This window comes from Bufo bufo, chromosome 6 (genome assembly GCF_905171765.1).
Source record: "Bufo bufo chromosome 6, aBufBuf1.1, whole genome shotgun sequence".
In the NCBI taxonomy this organism is placed as follows: Eukaryota; Metazoa; Chordata; class Amphibia; order Anura; family Bufonidae; genus Bufo; species Bufo bufo.
Window position 1 is genome coordinate 229,632,404 of NC_053394.1, and position 21,793 is coordinate 229,654,196.

Below are 21,793 nucleotides of genomic sequence, written 5' to 3' on the forward strand. Positions count from 1 at the left end.
GGAAAAGCTATTGAGGCGCAAATGTTGGCCAAAAGAGTATAGCGGAAATGTGGGACAAAGTTTTGAAGCTTAAATGTGGTAGAACTTGCTTAAGTTTAAGCATTGAATCAAAGGAGGTGGCGCGCATCAATTAAAGGGGTTATCCGAGTTAACTTAATTTCTCTCTATGGCTTTATTTCTCCTATACATTAGTTTTCCTAAATCACTTGCAGTACCTATCTTCTGCCGTTTCTCTGCTACACTAAACAGTCATGTGACCGCCCACGTCATCAGCTGTGACGTTCCGTTTACATGGAGCTCTCTGCTTGTCGGAGTGACTAAGCCATGTAAACGGAACGTCATCAGCCTTGGCCACGCCCCCACCTCTCTGGATTACAGTCCGTGCGGCTGTGAGTTGATCGCGCATGCGCGATCCTCACTTGTGCCGCGGCTACCTCAAAGTTCCTCCCTGCGGCTAATAGGTGATCGCATATGCGCGATCATCAGGCCAGGCAAAACCAGCAATAGCTTGGGGCCCCGAACTGGTTGGGGCCCCGAGCTGGCCAAGCAGAGTAACAGTCCAATGGTATAAAATATTCTAACCCCCAGGCGTTCCCATGGTGACGGGGACGCTTGCCTGGTTAGAATATACCATCGGATCTGAGTTTTTCGAGCTCAGTGAGATCGTAAAAAACTCAAATCCGATGGTATATTCTAACCCCCAAGCGTTCCCATGGTGACAGGGACGCTTGTCTGGGGGTTAGAATATACAGGGCGCTGTAGTGAGCTCTTTACTTGCATTATTACAGGATATCTCTTACTTTGTCTTAGCTCTGTACTCCGGTAATAGCAGAGCAGGCAGTTCGGGGGGGCGGCGCTCACTCACTGTCAATGACGTCACGCGCCTGCTCCTCCCACTAGGCGGAGCAGGCGCGTGACGTCAGTGAATGAACGCTGCCTGCTGTTGTTACCGGAGCTCAGCCAAAGTAAGAGTCAGAGACTCAGAGATTTCAAAATAATAAGAAAATAGCTCTGCATTGAGAAATGAAGTGACTGATTAGTACTGCTGCTGTGAGCGTCGGGGAGGGGGATCTGTGGATGGCACTGTAGGGGGATCTGTGGTCTGTGGATGGCAGGCAGTGCCATCCACAGATCCCCCTACAGTGCCATCCACAGATCCCCTCCCACAAATATTCATGAGGGAGAGATGAGTCATTGTTGTTACTGCTGCATGTAAACACAGCAATAACAGAACCTAGAAAAGGTGTAAAGATCGTTTTTTTTTTTCAAAAAATCAAGCTTGACTAATGTATATGTATATCCTGATTAATTTTGTTAGGTTTTATTTTTTTTCCCATAACTCGGATAACCCCTTTAAAGAAGCATTTCAGACATTTTATTCCCTGTCTCCTATGCAGAGCAGGGGTTTATTCACGTCTAAAATTGTATAATGTCAACCCAAGAATGTAACAGAAATTAATTAACCTGTCTACTTGGTAGAGCAGGGGTCTATGACAGAAAACCATTGTTTATTGTCACCTGAAAATGTAAAATAAAAATTATTGAAATTTATTAAGCTGTCAACTAGGTAGAGGAGGGGTATATTACGCCCAAAAATTGGTGAATTGGACCCTAAAATGTAACTGACAAATGTTTTTCTTTTCTTTTTTACCGGTCTAATAGGTATAGCAGTGGTACAGCACACCAAAAAATTGCTGAATTTCACTATAAAATGTAACTGCCAATTTATTTTTATTTTTTACTGGCCTACTAGGTATAGCAGTGGTACCTCACTCCAAAAAATTGCTGAATTTCACCAGAAAATGTAACTGACAATTATTATTTTTTTTGTTAACCCGTCTACTAGGTATAGCAGTGGTACTTAACACCCAAAAATTGTTGAATGTCAACTGAAAATGTAACTGACAAATATATATTTTTTGTTAACCAGCCTACTAGGTATAGCAGTGGTAATATACACCCAAAAATTGGTGAATTTCACCCGAAAATGTTAATGCCAATTTTTTTTTTTTTTTTTTCACCGGCCTACTAGGTAGAGCAGTGGTACATCACACCCAAAAATTTGTGAATTTCACCATAAAATGTACGAGACTAATTTTTGTATTGTTTAACCTGTCTACTAGGTATAGCAGTGGTACTTCACACCCAAAAATTGTTGAATTTCAACTGCAAATGTAACTGACAAATATATTTTTTCTGTTAACCGGCCTACTAGGTATAGCAGTGGTACTATACACCCCAAAATTTGTGAATTTCACCCGAAAATGTTAATGACAAAGTAGTGAAATGATATAAAATAAAACAGGTACAAAAAAAAAATTGATTTATGAGGTGGAGTTCCATATGGAGTAGGAGTTTGAGGAAGCGGCGGTGGAAGAGGACGAGATATCCAACACAGGTTTTTGGTTTTAATTTAATTTTGTAAAATTAAGGTACACTCCAAAAGAGTGTGAAATTTCCAAAATACAAACATGAGCAGTTGCGCTGCAGTATAACAATGGATGCTTAGTGCCGGTATACATGTCTATTCTGCACAAGGTACGGACAAGTCCTGAGGGATCCATGCCTGGTTCATTTTAATGAACGTGAACTTGTCCACATTGGCTGTGGACAGGCGGCTGCGCTTGTCTGTGATGACGCCCCGTGCCGTGCTAAACACACGTTCAGATAATACACTGGCTGCAGGGCAGGCCAGCACCTCCAAGGCGTAAAGGGCAAGCCCAGGCCATGTGCCCAATTTGGAGACCCAGAAGTTGAAGGGGGCAGACCCGTCATTCAGTACGTGTAGGCGTGTGCACACATACTGCTCCACCATGTTGGTGAAATGCTGCCTCCTGCTAAGACATTCCATATCAGCTGGTGGTGCTGGTTGTTGTGGCGTGCTGACAAAGCTTTTCCACATTTTGGCCATGCTAGCCCTGCCTTCTGAGGTGCTGGCGGTGCCCCAGCGGCGTTGGTGACCTCTTCCTCATCCTCTGCCTTCGCCTTGTGCTTCCACTGTGCCCCCGCTGTCAGGTGGGAATGCCACCAGCAGCGCGTCTACCAGCGTGCGCTTGTACTCGAGCATCTTACGATCACGCTCCAGTGACAGAATTAAGGACGATACGTTGGCCTTGTAACGGGGATCCAGCAGCGTGGCCACCCAGTAATCAGCACAAGTTAGAATGTGGGCAACTCGGCGGTCGTTGCGAAGACACTGCAGCATGTAATCGCTCATGTGTGCAACGAAAAGCTGTCCTCTGTGGGAGGTGTATCGTCTGTGTCCTCTGTATCCCCCCATCCACGCACCAGTGATGGCCATGAGCTGGTCTGTGTGCCACCCTGCTGTAAACATGGTTCCTCCTCCTCCATCTCCTCCTCCTCATCCGCCATCTCTTCATCCGCCTGAACGGTGACCTGGTTGGACAATTGTGTACCTTGGGTTTGTGGGTGCAGGAACCCACCCTCGGAGCCACTTGGGAATGACTTACCGGAAACCCTACATTTCCCTCATCCTCCTCCTGTGCCACATCCTCTTCCATCATCGCCAGGAGCGATTTTTCAAGGAGGCATAGAAGTGGGATAGTAACGCTGAGAACGGCGTTATCGGCACTGGCCATGTTGGTGGAGTACTCGAAACAGCACAACAAGGAACACAGGTCTCGCATGGTGGCCCAGTCATTGGTGGTGAAGTGGTGCTGTTCCGCCGAGCGACTCACCCGTGCGTGCTGCAGCTGAAACTCCACTATCGCCTGCTGCTACTCGCACAGTCTGGCCAGCATGTGCAAGGTGGAGTTCCACCTTGTGGGCACGTCGCATATGAGGCGGTGAGCGGGAAGGCCGAAGTTACGCTGCAGCACTGACAGGCGAGCAGCAGCAGGGTGAGAACACCGAAAGCGCGCACTGACGGCCCGCACTTTATGCAGCAGCTCTGACATGTCGGGGTAATTTTTAAGGAATCTCTGCACTACCGAATTCAGCACATGCGCCAGGCAAGGGATGTGCGTCAAACCGGCTAGTCCCAGAGCTTCTACGAGATTTCGCCCATTATCGCACACCACCAGTTGTTTGAAGAACTGCCACGCCAGGGAACTCCTTGGAGCTGGCTTTGGTGTGTTCGGTCCCTTGCTGCGGTGGGCAGTAGCAGGCGTACTGTCTAGAGGACGGCCGCTCCGCTTTTGCTCCCTGCTCCCTCTTCTGCTGTGCTTGTGGCTCTGTGCGACCACCGCCTCTTCCTCCGAACTACATCGGTCACTCGCATGACCTTGATTCCATGTGGGGTTGAGGACCTCATCGTCCTCCACATCATCTTCCACCCAGTCTTCACCCCTGACTTCCTTGTCGGTCTGCACACTTTTGTAAGCCCCAGCAGTTGGCACCTGTGTTTCGTCATCATCCGAGATGTGTTAGAGGTTACAGTAGCAGTTTTTTTTTTTAGACAATACCCCTCCGGTATCTCAATACCTGCTACGGAACAAGTAATGATATCCCCCCAATTTTCCCGAATGACATCTAACATCTCAGCCATTGCTAAGAAGGATGAGTTACAAATTATTAACTTATCCTCTCGTGTTCTCACCACTATGGAAACCCAAGTTTTACAGAAGGGCCTTTCGTTTGTCCCCATGCGAAGGTTTGACTGTTTTGGGTGGGTGAAAGATCTAAATTTGTTTGCGCGCAAACTAAAATGGCACAAGTTTTTTGTCACCCATGACCATAGGAAATGTGAAGAACTAGGAATTTAGATGTCGGACTTGCCGGATGTCCAAATTTTGGCTGATCTGTTTGCTGACGGACAACGGGTTCCAGGGGATGGTCCCTTTACAAACCTTAGACTACCATTTACCAAAATGCCTCCCATTAGTGATTGTACCCCCATTGACACATTTGTGTCTGTGGTTTCCAGCAAGCTAAATCAGATTGATTCCCATGTATTCAGCATGGACAACCTGAATGAACAGGAGAGAGAGGCTCTCTGGACGCTCCAACAGGACAAGGAGCTGGTGATCAAACCCTCAGACAAGGGCGGGAATATTGTGGTCCTGAGGCACGAGCAATACCTCAATATGTGTATGAGAGTGCTCAAGGATAATCTTACATATGAACAACTCCCGTCTGATCCTACACCAGCTTATAGGATGGAACTGTCCTGTATCCTGAATAGAGCTCTAGAGCAGAAACTTATTGACAGAACTGAATTAGCTTTCCTTCTGCCTGCGCACCCAGTCACAGCCGCCTTTTATTGCCTCCCCAAAGTCCACAAGGGGTATGAGCCTCTAAAGGGTAGGCCTATAGTGTCTGGGACTAATTGTTTGATAGCCAATATCAGTACATACGTGGACACTGTTTTACACCCATTTGTCAACAGATTACCCTCACATGTCAGGGACACCATGGAGGTACTGGGACGTTTAAATGGTGTCCATTGTGACAAGGATACTTGTTTGGCTAGTCTGGACGTGGAGGCGCTCTACAGCTCAATTCCCCATGATTTGGGCTGTGGAGCGGTCCTCACGTTCCTCCAACAAATAGGCGAGCAGTACAGGAACCACAACACCTTCGTTATGGAACTTTTGAGTTTCATTCTCAAGCCCAATGTGTTTCTGTTTGATGGGTGGATTTTCCACCAGCTCAGGGGGGGTCGCAATGGGCAGTCCCTGTGCCCCGACTTTTGCGAACCTCTACCTGGGCTGGTGGGAAAGAGAGGTGGTCTTCTGTGAGGATATGGAGCACTTTACATCTGTCATCCCCCTCTGGATCAGATACATCAATGATGTGCTGGTCCTGTGGGGGGGTGGCAGAGTTCTGTTCCAGGAGTTTGTTGCAGCCCTGAATATCAATACACTAGGGCTATTTTTTACGTCAGAGATTGATCCTACTGTCATTTCCTTCTTAGATCTCACCATTTCACTTGATGCTGATGGGCACATCAGTACTAACGTTTTTAGGAAGCCTACGGCTACCAACAACTTGTTGAAATGGGAGAGTGGGCATCCGTTGGCCCTCAAAAGAGGGATCCCAAAAAGGACAATATCTAAGGGTGAGGAGGAATTGTTCTCAATTAAGTGACTTCAGGGTGGCTGCGAGAGATCTTCAGCAGAGGTTTCAGCGTCACGGTTATCCCCAGCAAAGCTTGAGACAGGAGTACCAACATTCATTAAGTACCAACAGGGATCTTCTGTTATCCCCCAAAAAGAGGGATACTAGTGACAACACTGTCAGAATGATTGGTACGTATGATAGTGCCCATGAGGCTGTACGCCAAGTCCTCGTTGAACACTGGGATATACTCAAATCTGATCCCGATATTGGCAGTATGACTCCACCTAGACCCTCAGTCACCTATCGGTGTAGCAACAACTTATGAGATATGTTGACACACAGTCTATATGCAAGCCCCAAACCACAGTCTTGGTTGCGGAATCCGCTCACAGGGACGTTTCCCTGTGGATCTTGTAAATTCTGTGGATATATAGATAAGACCAAGAGTTTTGCCAGCAGCACCTCAGAGAAGACTTTTTTATCAGGTCATTTTACAACTGCAAGTCGGTTGGTGTAATCTACCTGATGACATGCGTATGTGGCATTAAATATGTTGGCAAAACCATTAGAGAGCTCAGGCGACTCATTGGGGAACATGTTTTGGACATTACGAACCTGAAAGACACCCCGATTGCACGCCATGTTTCAGATTTTCACCGTGGAAAAACATCATGGGTCAAATTTCAGGTGATTGATTCTGTGAAGATGTCATCTAGGGGCAGGGATTGTGACAGCATCCTGTTGCAATAAGAGGCGAGATGGATTTTTTCCTTTAATACCATCAAACCATCAGGCCTCAATGATGCCATCTCGTTTGTCCCCTTTATATGAATCCATTCATGTATTTAATTTGAGGGATACTATAATATACATGTGAGCTCTATATATATGTAGCTGAGTGTCAGCGCTCCTTCTCAGATTCCTCAATTGTGGTTTCATTCCACTGTATACAGACGATTAGGTTTTGATGCTGCGGTGACATGGTATATAGAGCCGCTATGATTTTCCCTGTTTACTATGTGGCGCATTGCGCTTTCCCTGGGACTGATGTAGTCCCTCCCGCTGCTCAGCCATTGGTTAATCCTGTACCGAGCCTCCTGGCCGGATTGGCTGTTAGGCGGGGGGCGTGTCTAGCGGGGCGGTGTTTCACCCTGTAAATCTCGCCAATTTGTTTGCACACTAGCACGCTGCGCCTCAACCTAGAGGTGGTCAGCTTAGGCAGGAAAGTAGATTACAGTGATAACACCGCACCTCACACTAGAGGAACTCGGTGTTAGGCAGGTCACCCTACTGCTGCTTAGTGTTCATCGCCTTGGTCAAACACCTTTGTCAGAGGCTTTGGGCTGTATTCATTTGTGGTGCATGTTGCTCCTGATGAAATGCATGTTTAAATGCATGGCAACGCGTAGCGCTTTGACCACCAAGGAAAGTGTCAGGGCAACTGTTGCTCCAGACACATCAATTGGAACTTAGTACATTGCCCTGCCGCAGTCCTGCACCCGTACTATGCTAGTGCAGTGAATGTCTGCGCACTGACATTCGCTGTTAGGAGGGATACTTGGTGTCCTGCTGGGATCAGTTATCCACCTAGATAGTACCTTCACCCAGGTCATACATACTGAAACCTGTGGTGTTTTAGCCCCCTAAGTGTTGGTGGGTTTCAGTTTGTGGGATCCACCTTATATCCTGAGTTGGCTCTAGGGCCATCTATGTGGTTGCTATAAGGTGTGGCCCCATAAATCAGTGGAGACTTAGTTGCTGTTTCCGCAGTGACGGCAAGATACCCCTATATTTTAACAAAATAATTTAATAAAGCATTCGTTATTTTGTTTTAGCGTCCTACCCCCACATACATTTGTTTGGGGTGAGGTGAAAGACTGATGGACATCGGCTGCAGGTGCCAACTGTGGTCTTTCAGCAGGAGACTGGGTGGGAGACAATGTGAAGGAACTGGATCCACTTTCAGCAACCCAATCTACTATCGCCTGTACTTGTTCAGGCCTCACCATTCGTAGAGCAGCATTAGGCCCGACCAAATACCGCTGCAGGTTTTGTCGCCTACTCGCACATGAGGAAGGGGTTTTACTTGTGCGTGTAGCTGACACAGATCGACCATGTCCTCTCCCTGCAACAGGAGCTCCACCAGCAGCACCACGACCTGGGCCACGTCCCTTATTTGATGCTCTCCTCATATTTTTTTAATTTAGGATCTTGCCCTAAATGGGTGTTTAATTAATAGTAGAAAAGAACGACAGTATGTAAAGGGTGTATCTCACACGGCCTGAACCAGACTTTGCCATTTTGTGCTAAGATTTCTTAGCACAAAATGGCTGTATTTCAAATGGCTGTATTTCAAATGCCTAATTCAAACCCCTGTATGTATAGGGGGGAAATCACACACACCCTGAACCAGTGTAGGCCTGAAGTAAATATATCTTTGCACAAAATGGCTGTATTTCAAATGGCTATTTTTCAAATGCCTAATTCAAACCCTTGTATGTATAGGGGGATTCACACATGCCCTGAATCTGTGTAGGCCTGCTGCAGTAAATATATCTTTGCACAAAATGGCTGGAATTTAAAATGGCTGTGTTTCAAATGCCTAATTCAAACCCCTATATGTATAGGGGGGATCTCACACACGCCCTGGATCAGTGTAGTCATGCAGTAAATATATCTTTGCACAAAATGGCTGTATTTCAAATGGCTGTATTTCAAATGCCTAATTTAAACCCCTGTATGTAGAGGTGGTATCTCAGAGGGCCTGAATCTCTGTAGGCCTGAAGTAAATATATCTTTGCACAAAGTGGCTGGAATTTAAAATGGTTGTATTTCAAATGCCTAATTCAAACCCCTGTATGTATAGGGGGATCACACACGCCCTGAATCAGTGTAGGCCTGCAGTAAATATATCTTTGCACAAAATGGCTGTATTTCAAATGGCTATATTTCAAATGCCTAATTCAAACCCCTGTATGTATAGGGGGGATCACACACGCCCTGAACCAGTGTAGGCCTGAAGTAAATATATTGTTGCACAAAATGGCTGTATTTCAAATGGCTGTATTTCAAATGCCTAATTTAAACCCCTGTATGTATAGGTATAAACCTACAAAAAATGCCAGACCGCTTATAATAAATTGATACTTTATTACAAAATCACATATATTTCTAAAACATGATTAAAAAGAATATGGTGCAGGAGATAAAAAACAACATCACTGAAGGAAACATACAGCGGATGCAAGTCCATATATCAGTCCATCAATGTAATACACGAAAGAATAAAGTGCTAATGCAAACAATTCCTCAATATCAAAAGGATATCGGACAATTACCCATGCTGTGTCTCCTCCAGGATGGCGCCAACCCCAACGTGCGTTTCGGCGTACCTTTGTCTGGGGGTAGCGTCATCACTGGGGGACATGGGTTATATACAGCAGTGAACAAATCATTCCGTACATCTTAATGATCTTACTTCTCCGTCATCTCCACGACACAGGAAGTGACCTAGAATGTTGCAGCCCGGTGCCTAGGGAAAGCATGTGATCTATGTTGTATCACGTGTTCATGCTGCGATCATGTGATGAAGATGTTGACACGCAAACCGCGACACAAGTGTCGCGGGTTCGTGTCCCCACCCTCATAAGAGCAATGTGCATGTCAAAATGATGTCATAAAATGTTTACTGATCTAAATAATATACATATAAAGAGCGGAACACGAGAAAAAGGAAAGAGGAAAAGGAGGAATAAAGGAGCGGCCGCCCTCATTAGAGTTTAGGACAATGAATAAGAATAGACAAGAACTGGAGACAATATTTCAATCCACACTTAAAATGTGACAAATGTTAGTGACCATACTAAAAAATATTAATGAATAATTACTAAATTATATCTGTGCTTAAATACGTGAGACATACTGTGACATACGAACTGATGATGCTAATATAGTATGCTACATATCCTACAAACACCAGCCCTAAATCCACAATGAAACTGAGTACGAGCAATCTATAAAATTGTATATGCAAAAATACTGTATATGAAAATGCACTGAAATTGTCAAATTGCATGATTGTTTATACTGATTCTAATTGATAATTCATAATCTCTTCTCATTTTTCACTACATGATTCAGAGAAGCATCGCTTTAAAAATATATACATACAGAAAAACATGATTAAACAGCATTAATCTTAAATTATGTGCACCTTCAACCCATGATTCCACATTCATATCACCAAAAACAACATACATATCATCCTCAATGTATTGAGTCTATAATGACTCCATCCCGTCAGTGACAAATGAGTGCATATATTACCACCTCATATCGAGCCATAATAATGTGATCTATAAAGTGCATCATAATATGAAATGTGATGTTGCAAATAACGAGCAACATGCTAAAATATCAAATCGGAGAAAAAGAGGAAGATCAAATAGATACATCCATAAAAATTCAAACAGTGATCTATACACCTCTGATGAAAATCTCTCCATATGTGACCATGTTGTTTGTGAATGTGTTGACCCTAATGGTGAAAATTAATAATAAAGAAAAAACGTGTTAGGGAGTGTGTGGGTATATACAGCCCTATGGCTGTATATACCCACTCCTTCACTCAATCTTCCAAATCACAGAGTCATTGATTATACGGCTTATGGAGAGTGCGAAGGTGGCCTGTGAAAAGCCCAAACCCATAATGACCCTAAAAAAAGGGGGTTAACAACATTAAAATCACAAATGTGAACACTAAAACCAGAAACCAAAAACCCCTTGGGTGTGGAGACCCGCATGAACCCTGCAGAAATTTATAGATATGAGGAGAAACCGGTGGACTCATTTAAACCATTTGGACACAGTGTATTTAGTTTCCAAATCCACTTGCATTCAAGTTGTGCCAATCTTTTTGATATATTTCCACCTCTGATGTTTTTCAGGACACAATCAATCGCCCGAACCTTCAAATGCACAGGGTTGCAGTCATGATATAACTTGAAATGTCTAGCCACCGGTTTTAAATTACTCAAATCCCTTTCATTGGTTGCTGACATAATATCTCTGACGTGCTCACGCACTCTAACCTTTAGTTCTCTTGTGGTTAAGTCCACATAAATTTTTGGGCACGAACATTTCGCGAAATACACGACTGCTGTACTTGTGCATGTGAGACACTGTTATTTGAAAAGTTTTTCCAATAGTGGAGTGATCGAAAGAGGTCGCTCTTTCCATGTTTAGACATGCTATACATTTTCCCCTGTATGTATAGGGGGGATCACACACGCCTGAACCAGTGTAGGCCTGAAGTAAATATATCTTTGCACAAAATGTCTGTATTTCAAATGCCTGTATTTCAAATGCCTAATTCAAACCCTGTTATGTATAGGGGGGGATCACACACGCCCTGAACCAGTGTAGGCCTCAAGTAAATATATCTTTGCACAAAATGGCTGTGTTTCAAATGGCTGTATTTCAAATGCCTAATTCAAACCCCTATATGTGTAGGGGGGATCTCACACACGTCCTGGATCAGTGTAGTCATGCAGTAAATATATCTTTGCACAAAATGGATGTATTTCAAATGGCTGTATTTTAAATGCCTAATTCAAACCCCTGTATGTAGAGGTGGTATCTCAGAGGGCGTGAACCTCTGTAGGCCTGAAGTAAATATATCTTTGCACAAAATGGCTGTATTTCAAATGGCTGTATTTCAAATGCCTAATTCAAACCCCTGTATGTAGAGGTGGTATCTTACAGGGCCTGAACCAGTGTAGGCCTGCAGTAAATATATCTTTGCACAAAATGGCTGTATTTCAAATGGCTGTATTTCAAATGCCTAATTTAAACCCCTGTATGTAGAGGGGGTATCTCACAGAGCCTGAACCAGTGTAGGCCTGAATTCAATATTGGTGCACCAAATGGCGGTATTTAAAATCTCTGAATGTAACCCAAATGTATTACAGGCTGTAATTGGGCGGCCAAAGCAGGTTCTAGCAAAGTGCGCCGGCCGGCGCATGCGCACTTCGCATAACGAGGCCACTGCCAGGAGTGAACGATGAACTGAGGTAGGCGGCTCTAATGGAAGGGAGGGCAGAAATTTCAATTCAGAAGGCGGCACTGGGCACCGAAAGGAGATGGCTGCAGCCAGGCACCCTGCATCGTGAGACGTCCCCTTGGACACAATTTGACGTGAGTGACAGGTTATATAAACCTGTTTTATATGATTATAAAGCCACAGGCGCATTTGATAAGGTCACTTTAGGATTCTGTGTATTAGTAGGGACCTCGCCATATGTTTAGGTTATAGGCCTAAATTCTGATGACAGAATCCCTTTAAGGGTGTATCTCACAATGACCTCTGCATCAAAGGCTGCCAACTAAATATTTTGTGCCCAAATGAGTGTTTGTTTAAAAACTGAATTTGACAGCAGTATATAAGCCTGTAATTTCACACGTGCTGATGCTGCTAAACCTGAAAATAGTGTTTTTTGTCAAAAGAGTGTGTTTTTAAAACCCCAGAAAATGATGGGTTTATTTCTACCTTAAATTGCACACTGACTAATTCAGATGTTGTAGATTGCCCAAAAAGTATTTTTTTGCTAATAGAATATGAAAGCTGTATATATTAAACTTGAATTTAACACTTGCAGATCTGGAAAATACTGTTTTTTGAAAGAAATTGTGTTTTTCAAACCCCAGAAAATGATAGGTGTATTTCTACCTTAAATTGCACACTGACTAATACAGATGTAGTTTGCCCCCAAAAAATGGTGATTTACAATGTCCCAAAAGCTCAGATGCAGTGCTGGTGCACTGAGCATGCATAAAATGGCCGCCGCCACCCACCTAACTAACAGGATTCTAAAAGTTAGCATTTTTTGGTCAATGAGCTCAGGGCAGGGTAAAACGATAGTGCCCTGCACCCACACAACTATTTGTCTGTAGATCGCTGAGTCAGATTCTCTCCTATGCTCTCCCTGAAATCACAAGTCCAGCAGCATCCTCTCCCTACACTTGTAACAGCAGAGTGACATGCAGCGCTACGTGACTCAAGCTTATATAGAGCCTGGGTCACATGCTGCTCTGGCCAATCACAGTCATACCATTAGTAGGCATGGCTGTGATTGGCTACTGTGCAGCCTTTCAAAAAGCGTCAAGAAAGCGGCGAACACCGAACCCGAATTTTTACGGAAATGTTCGGGTCCGGGGTCACAAAATCCTAAAGTTCGGTACGAACCCGAACTTTACAGTTCGGGTTCGCTCAACCCTAGTCTGCACCCTTCAACTTCTTGGTCTCCAAATTGGGCACATGCAGTGGCGTACCTACCATATAGGCACACCACGCAGCTGCTATGGGGCCCGTGAGGAAGGGGGGCCCGAAGTGGAGAAGAGGCCCCGCCCCCTAATTGCTCCCATCTTTCTAAAGCTAAAGGACCTTTGATGATGTCATCACAGGTCCTGTAAGGGAACTGCACAGTGTAAAGTGTAGTTCCCAGGTTAAAACAGTGCATTTGAGGACCTGTGATGACATCATGTTCAACATAACAGGTCCTGCAGAATATAGCAAAGGAACTGCACCAAAAATGGTGTAGTTCCTAGGTTTGAAAGGTACATCTGCCAGGACCTGTGATGACATCATCACAGGTCCTTCAACCCCTAACAGCAAGTATTAGAAGTTCACAATCAGCTCTGCATTGATCTATACAGACTGGAGTGGAATGGTAAAAGGAGGTCCTCCCCCTCGATGCCCTGTTTTTACTCATTGCTCACTTATGTATAATACTTCAGACAGTTACAGTGACCACTAACTCATGTACCTCACACACACAGTGACCATAATATATAACTGACCACATATTTCTGTAAACACTGCATCTACAGTATTATACCTTGTACAAACCGGATTCCAAAAAAGTTGGGACACTATACAAATCGTGAATAAAAACTGAATGCAATGATGTGGAGGTGCCAACTTCTAATATTTTATTCAGAATAGAACATAAATCACGGAACAAAAGTTTAAACTGAGAAAATGTACCATTTTAAAAGGGAAAAATATGTTGAATCAGAATTTCATGGTGTCAACAAATCCCCAAAAAGTTGGGACAAGGCCATTTTCACCACTGTGTGGCATCTCCCCTTCTTCTTACAACACACAGACGTCTGGGGACCGAGGAGACCAGTTTCTCAAGTTTAGAAATAGGAATGCTCTCCCATTCTTGTCTAATACAGGCCTTTAACTGTTCAATCGTCTTGGGTCTTCTTTGTTGCACCTTCCTCTTTATGATGCGCTAAATGTTCTCTATAGGTGAAAGATCTGGACTGCAGACTGGCCATTTCAGTACCCGGATCCTTCTCCTATGCAGCCATGATGTTGTGATTGATGCAGAATGTGGTCTGGCATTATCTTGTTGAAAAATGCAGGGTCTTCCCTGAAAGAGATGACGTCTGGATGGGAGCATATGTTGTTCTAGAACCTGAATATATTTTTCTGCATTGATGGTGCCTTTCCAGACATGCAAGCTGCCCATGCCACACGCACTCATGCAACCCCATACCATCAGAGATGCAGGCTTCTGAACTGAGGGTTGATAACAACTTGGGTTGTCCTTGTCCTCTTTGGTCCGGATGACATGGCGTCCCAGATTTCCAAAAAGAACTTCGATTCGTGACTCGTCTGACCACAGAACAGTCTTCCATTTTGCCACACTCCATTTTAAATGATCCCTGGCCCAGTGAAAACACCTGAGCTTGTGGATCTTGCTTAGAAATGGCTTCTTCTTTGCACTGTAGAGTTTCAGCTGGCAACGGCGGATGGCACGGTGGATTGTGTTCACTGACAATGGTTTCTGGAAGTATTCCTGAGCCCATTCTGTGATTTCCTTTACAGTAGCATTCCTGTTTGTGGTGCAGTGCCGTTTAAGGGCCCAGAGATCACGGGCATCCAGTATGGTTTTACGGCCTTGACCCTTACGCACAGAGATTGTTCCAGATTCTCTGAATCTTTGGATGATGTTATGCACAGTTGATGATGATAGATGCAAAGTATTTGCAATTTTTCGCTGGGTAACACCTTTCTGATATTGCTCCACTATCTTTCTGCGCAACATTGTGGGAATTGGTGATCCTCTACCCATCTTGGCTTCTGAGAGACACTGCCACTCTGAGAAGCTCTTTTTATACCCAATCATGTTGCCAATTGACCTAATTAGTGTTAATTGGTCTTCCAGCTCTTCGTTATGCTCAAATTTACTTTTTCCAGCCTCTTATTGCTACTTGTCCCAACTTTTTTGGGATTTGTTGACACCGTGAAATTTTGAATCAACGTATTTTTCCTTTAAAATGATACATTTACTCGGATTAAACGTTTGATCTGTCATCTACGTTCTATTACAAATAAAATATTGACATTTGCCATCTCCACATCATTGCATTCAGTTTTTATTCACAATTTGTTTAGTGTCCCAACTTTTTTGGAATCCAGTTTGTATGTCTCACATCAATACATTGCTCTGTATATATACAGTGGGGGAAATAATTATTTGACCCCTCACTGATTTTGTAAGTTTGTCCAATGACAAAGAAATGAAAAGTCTCAGAACAGTATCATTTCAATGGTAGGTTTATTGTAACAGTGGCAGATAGCACATCAAAAGGAAAATCGAAAAAATAACTTTAAATAAAAGATAGCAACTGATTTGCATTTCATTGAGTGAAATAAGTATTTGAACCCCTACCAACCATTAAGAGTTCTGGCTCCCACAGAGTGGTTAGACACTTCTACTCAATTAGTCACCCTCATTAAGGACACCTGTCTTAACTAGTCACCTGTATAAAAGACACCTGTCCACAGAATCAATCAATCAAGCAGACTCCAAACTCTCCAACATGGGAAAGACCAAAGAGCTGTCCAAGGATGTCAGAGACAAAATTGTAGACCTGCACAAGGCTGGAATGGGCTACAAAACCATTAGCAAGAAGCTGGGAGAGAAGGTGACAACTGTTGGTGCGATTGTTCGAAAATGGAAGGAGCACAAAATGACCATCAATCGACCTCGCTCTGGGGCTCCACGCAAGATCTCACCTCGTGGGGTGTCAATGGTTCTGAGAAAGGTGAAAAAGCATCCTAGAACTACACGGGAGGAGTTAGTTAATGACCTCAAATTAGCAGGGACCACAGTCACCAAGAAAACCATTGGAAACACATTACACCGCAATGGATTAAAATCCTGCAGGGCTCGCAAGGTCCCCCTGCTCAGGAAGGCACATGTGCAGGCCCGTCTGAAGTTTGCCAATGAACACCTGAATGATTCAGAGAGTGACTGGGAGAAGGTGCTGTGGTCTGATGAGACCAAAATAGAGCTCTTTGGCATTAACTCAACTCGCTGTGTTTGGAGGAAGAAAAATGCTGCCTATGACCCCCAAAACACCGTCCCCACCGTCAAGCATGGGGGTGGAAACATTTTGCTTTGGGGGTGTTTTTCTGCTAAGGGCACAGGACAACTTATTCGCATAAACGGGAAAATGGACGGAGCCATGTATCGTGAAATCCTGAGCGACAACCTCCTTCCCTCTGCCAGGAAACTGAAAATGGGTCGTGGATGGGTGTTCCAGCACGACAATGACCCAAAACATACAGCAAAGGCAACAAAGGAGTGGCTCAAGAAGAAGCACATTAAGGTCATGGAGTGGCCTAGTCAGTCTCCGGACCTTAATCCAATCGAAAACCTATGGAGGGAGCTCAAGCTCAGAGTTGCACAGAGACAGCCTCGAAACCTTAGGGATTTAGAGATGATCTGCAAAGAGGAGTGGACCAACATTCCTCCTAAAATGTGCGCAAACTTGGTCATCAATTACAAGAAACGTTTGACCTCTGTGCTTGCAAACAAGGGTTTTTCCACCAAGTATTAAGTCTTTTTTTGTTAGAGGGTTCAAATACTTATTTCACTCAATGAAATGCAAATCAGTTGCTATCTTTTATTTAAAGTTATTTTTTCGATTTTCCTTTTGATGTGCTATCTGCCACTGTTACAATAAACCTACCATTGAAATGATACTGTTCTGAGACTTTTCATTTCTTTGTCATTGGACAAACTTACAAAATCAGTGAGGGGTCAAATAATTATTTCCCCCACTGTATATATATATATATATATATATATATATATTGTAAGGGATCGCCTCTTATTTGGGGGTCATTCTCACAGATACGACTTTAAGACACTAGGTTTCAGGTCCAAACCGTGCATTTATTGTGCACACTCCAACTAATACAGGTTATCATGAAGTCGCAGCTTCACCTAACACATGTGACATCCACATAAAATAATAAACACTTGCCCGGCTAGGCTCTAACTAACACAGAGTTTCCTGACTCACCTAAGTCCTTGTTCACACCCTGTGAACACAAGCGGCTTTCTCAGCCAATGTCCCACAGCCTCCTGGCTGTACAGAGCACAGTACGCCCACTGCCTCCAGTCCAGTGTCTCGGCACACATGGGGAATAGTGGTCTCTCAGCCCTCCTGGCTTCGACCACACAGAGCCTCCAGGCCTCTGTCCATAGGCAACACACTCCCCCCTTGCTGACACCCTGGGAGGTGCTTTGTGCCAACCTGATTACTTCCAGCTGGTCTCGCCTGTGGTGGAATAGGGGTGTGGACCGAACTATCCACCCCTTCCTTGCCTCTAACCTGCTTGAGACCTGTCACTGTCTCACATATCCCCCCCCTTTGTTCAAGCCCGTGAGGGTGAACACCTGCATAACCATGGGAGGCTGGTGAGAGGGCATCCACCTGGCCTGGACATGGGGAACAGCCACCCTGCTCTTTGGCTGCTCCCAATAAGAACCGGCCCAGATTGGCTTTACAGCCACACTAAGTAACACAGTGTCAGCGAGCACTAGCTGCCGCTGACACAGAAAATTACTGGTTCTTATTTCACCGAGGCCAGGAACCTCGGTGACACGTACCTTCCCTTTGTTCTGCCAGACCCACGCCAGCAGAGCTTGGTTTATCACCAAAACCAACATCTTGCCTAACCGAAACTGCCTAAAGGCCTCATGTGCCCAGCTCATGACCAGATAATCTTTTCCTACTCTTTCCCGAGTGATAATGATGCGCGGTCGTATATTTTGATCCCTCTCTCTTTTTAGATCCTCTGGCTCCTGTACATGCGCCTCACGTCCTTTCTTGGACTGTTGCAGCTCTTGCCTGAACTGTTCCCAGTCATGGTCACATCCCGACACTTTCTCCTTTGCAGGGCTCCTTCAGCAGAGCATGCTTGCTCCTACTTGCTTATTTTACGTGCATCTGGGTCACTTCTTCCTTCTTTCCAGCAGTAGTTACCCCAGCTACTATGGCAGTTTTAGAGACCTCTGCTTCTTTAGCGGCTTTTTCCACTTCGGCCGCGGCTCCCTTTGGCTTAACTTTGGTCTCTGTAGCACCTGGGGACTTCACGTCAACCAACACATCAGCCTTAACTTTTTCAGTCTTTGTCTTCTTGAAGTCTCCAGTCTCTTTGACCGCCTTCTCATCCTTCTCGGACATGGCACCATACACTTGCCCTGTTAACCCCTCCCCCTCTTTCTCATTGAGGCAGGAGGCACCAGGGTCTTCAGCAGACTCCTCGTCTTCTGTCATTTTCTCCAGAGGCTCACCCAGGACACTGTTCTCCTTTTGTGGAGGAGTCAGGAGATACAGCCCATCGTAATAGCCCGGATCCGAAAACTGATCGTTCACCTCCTCGTACTTCTTCCCCAGCAGCCTGCTGGCTATTTGTAAGGCCCTGTATGCAGAGGGGACGTCTTCCAGGCCTAGGTTACACGCTACCACGGGTCTGTGGTCTTCAGCATCCACATCAGACCCATCAACTGGTTTAGCAGAAGCATCTTCCATCTTCTCTGCCACAGCCAGCACCACAGTGCCACCCTCTCCAGTCCCATTTTTAACAGGCTCTGGCTTCTTGACGTCTTCCAGAGAACTCTCCTCTTCAGGTTTCTCCAACTCATCTTTTAAGCTCATGAGATTTTCCGTCTCTGCTCTGAGTTGCTTGTTCAGCCTCTCCAATTCAGCATGCTCCTCAAGCGCTTCTTCCAGGGCTCTAGCCAATGAGAGGGCCTTGGTCTCCTTTTCCCAAGCATCAGTCTCTGTTTGGTTATGTTTTTCACCATATCGAGCCGAGATGTATTTCTCTTCAGCTAGGAGCCAGTCACACTTCTCCTGTTTACCAGGCGCTGAACCACCAACTCCATGTTTTTCAGCAGTTTCTTTTCCCACAAGCTTGTGCAAAAAGCTGAAGTGTCCCGCTTTTGGGCCTCCGGTTCCAGCTGCTCCTTGTTCGGCTCTGCTGCAGCAGATGTAGGAGTATCACCATTCTCTTTCTGGCTCTCCTTCATTGCCCTTTCTGAAACTTTCTTCAGTTGCTCTGTTAAGACAGCTAGTCCCGTCTCTAACGTTTCTAGGGAGCGTGAGGAGAGAGAGAGAGATCATCCTCCTGTTTGCAGCTGTACTGTCGTGTCAGGTCACCTACAACTGTCTGGATATGGGCTTCAGACCCTAGGCTGATGTCACCCGACTTAATTCTCATCTCGTCAGATATAACTGTCTGGTCGCTACTAGTAACCACCTTTGTTTCGCAGGACCTTGACATGGTAGCTTCATTCTCTGGGTTGCTATCGGTCACAGCACATACGTCACCTATACCGCTCATGTCATTATTAATTCTGACCTCTAGGGGCACCGATGAGCTAATCCCCACCTGGGACACTTCCTTAGTAACCAACCAAGCAGATGCAGAAAATAAAGTTTCATCATCATTTACATTTTTACCACCAGGGGGCGCTTCTCCCCTGACCACAACCTGCAACGGAAAAGATATATCACTGTCACCACATATTTCATATGACATCACACTTTCCTTATGCATTTCCGCACTTTTGTCACCATCACTTTGCACTTGACCAACACCATTGTTTCCAATGGTCAATATTCTTTCTCCATGCAGGTCAAAGTGCAGCTCCCTTAGATCCTCACTTAAAGGGACAGGTACAGGTTCTGTAGGAGTTTCGTAACTATCTGCAGAAGTGTCTACCTTACCCCACAGCAACAAACCGCTATCCCGGCCCAATACTCCTTCATGCATGAGCGTATCTGTAACATCAAATTCATAAGTCCCTGTTCTCATTGGAGTCTCACGCTAAGTGAAAATCAGCGGATAGTCCTTATCCGCACGACTGTTTAGCACCTTTAATATTTTACCAGTCTCAGGTTTTAATATTGTGCTACCTCTTACCCGGGCTAGCATGGGATCCCGGATCCTTGTCATCCCATATCTAGCCTTGATTCCGGGCATTTTGGGTAACACAAGAACATTCTCCCCTGCAGATTCCTGCGAGGGAGCGATCACAACAAGCTTACCCGCCTGTTCAGACACAGTTTTTTCCATGTTATCACACATTTTCGGAATAGTTTCTTGCCTCCACGACTTATCACCTACCGGCCCGACAGGTATCAACTGCCGCCGGCTTACTGTCACAGGGTCTGCCACATAATCAATAACAGGAACAATCTTACCCAGCGATGTCACGGGTTTAGCAGTCCTGGGAGCCAAGGATACTCCAGCCGCAGAATATGAGCCACTTGCTCCGCTCCATAACTGCTGGACAGCCACACGCTGTTGTGGTTGGTCACCCTTAGCAACCGCCTCGCAGATCCTCGGCACATCCTTTCTAGGTCTCTGTCTCCACCGGTAGGGAACACTCGACCTCCTGAGAGCCGAACCGCTCTCCCCCTCTTTATCTTCCCGACGGTTGCCCTTGGCATATCTTTGCTTTTCCCCCGATAGTCCCGGCACACCACCAACCTCTTGGAACTTTGTACAGGGTCCATACAGTGTTGAGAACCCATTTCTCAAGGCCAGCTGCAACTGTGCCTCCAAAGCCTCTCGCATCAAATTTTGCCAATTCATTTTTAGTGTAGCCAATTGCTATGGCCATGTCTTCTGCCTGTTGTATGCGCCAGCGCTGCCGGACGTACTCTTCCCCGAGACCCATGGTAGCAGGAAAAATTTTCAGCCACAAGTCCACTTTTGCTGGGCTACTGGCCCTTTAATTCACTACAGTTTTACTTGCACTACAGCAAAATAGTCCACAATAGCATGAGCAGCACCTGCTCCACCGAACAAACAGGCTTCCAGCCCTTTAACTCCAGCACAGCAGGATTCAGCAGCACCTGCTCTTTCTCATCGTTGCTCCTAGCAACCGACCATTGCCCTTCTCTCATGGACAACTTGCCCGCATCCGACACCAATTGTAAGGGATCGCCTCTTATTTGGGGGTCATTCTCACAGATATGACTTTTAGACACCAGGTTTCAGGTCCAAACCGTGCATTTATTGTGCACACTCCAACCAATACAGGTCATCATGAAGTCGCAGCTTCACCTAACACATGTGACATCCACATAAAATAATAAACACTTGCCCGGCTAGGCTCTAACTAACACAGAGTTTCCTGACTCACCTAAGTCCTTGTTCACACCCTGTGAACACAAGCGGCTTTCTCAGCCAATGTCCCACAGCCTCCTGGCTGTACAGAGCACAGTACGCCCACTGCCTCCATCCAGTGTCTCAGCACACATGGGGAATAGTGGTCTCTCAGCCCTCCTGGCTTGGACCACACAGAGCCTTCAGGCCTCTGTCCACAGGTAACACACTCCCCCCTTGCTGACACCCTGGGAGGTGCTTTGTGCCAGCCTGATTACTTCCAGC